The sequence below is a fragment of the Acyrthosiphon pisum genome, chromosome A1 (assembly GCF_005508785.2).
Source record: "Acyrthosiphon pisum isolate AL4f chromosome A1, pea_aphid_22Mar2018_4r6ur, whole genome shotgun sequence".
NCBI classification, from domain to species: Eukaryota; Metazoa; Arthropoda; class Insecta; order Hemiptera; family Aphididae; genus Acyrthosiphon; species Acyrthosiphon pisum.
In genome coordinates, this window is record NC_042494.1 from 49,962,536 (window position 1) to 49,963,309 (window position 774).

Consider the following 774-nt stretch of genomic DNA (forward strand, 5'->3'; position numbering starts at 1 on the left):
TGTGTGCTGCAATAACATCGGAAAACAATTTGGATGTAAATTTTTTTGTATGTGATGCCTTATTCAGATGCGCAGACGTGTGTGCCATGTCCGGTTTTTGAGGAAGATGGTCCTATCCTCTGAACAGTTGCATTCCCAGAAAGATGCCGCCCACGGTTGGGTTCTAAGTTCTAACCGGCGAAGATGTAACATTGGAACCACCGCCTTATAGCTTCACTCCGTCCCCCCATCTAACTGCAGATAACAATAACGCGGAATATCACCTGCATAACCGAAAGAATATGTATATATAAATATATTCAGTCATGTGTGCGGTTAGACGTAATAGCTATCTGACGTCTTACTTATTTAACATGATCTTCTTAATAACAATATTGGATAACGTGATTTATTAACTGAGATCGGTATTTGTTCTTTATTTTTTGAAAGAAAATTTGCACTGATTCGTTTTTCACCACACCACTTTTGGTATGTAGTATAATTTGTATACTCCGTGTCACGACCAAATCGCGGTCGAATCCGAGTATTCCCTACCTATTAGCGTAGCGGGTTACTTCTCTCGTGGCACTAAGTATAGTGATGTAGATTTCTATTTTATGTCCCGTCAATGTTTTAGAACGACAGCTTTATTTATATTTCCAAACTAAACCCCATTATTATATTATATGTGTCACATTATTGTGTTTCAATACCTACTTAATCTAAACTAAAATATTATTGAAGGTATTATTTTCCATTTGATTGTTCTCAGTGGCGGATACGAGGGGGGGGGGG